This window comes from Penaeus monodon, chromosome 22, assembly GCF_015228065.2.
Source record: "Penaeus monodon isolate SGIC_2016 chromosome 22, NSTDA_Pmon_1, whole genome shotgun sequence".
NCBI lineage: Eukaryota > Metazoa > Arthropoda > Malacostraca > Decapoda > Penaeidae > Penaeus > Penaeus monodon.
In genome coordinates this window covers 27,510,496-27,510,776 of record NC_051407.1, presented here as the reverse complement: position 1 = coordinate 27,510,776, position 281 = coordinate 27,510,496, and positions in this window count along the sequence as shown.

Genomic DNA, 281 nt, shown 5'->3' with positions numbered 1-281 from the left:
CGATTATTTTGGCATCTAAACTTTTATAACTGCGCTTTCCAGTAGAGCAATTAACCCTATATGTGGGCACTTGGAAGCCACAGACTATTTATGGATTTGAAACAGCTGATTCACTTGTATTTGAACAACTAGAGATTTAACTTTTTTTCTCCATTATGTAAATGCAATATGGAAACTATAATGATGATAATAGTAAGAGTGAGGATACTGATGATTACAAATTATCAATATTACTATTATTACCATAACAGACGTAGCATTTTGCAATGATTGTGGTCATT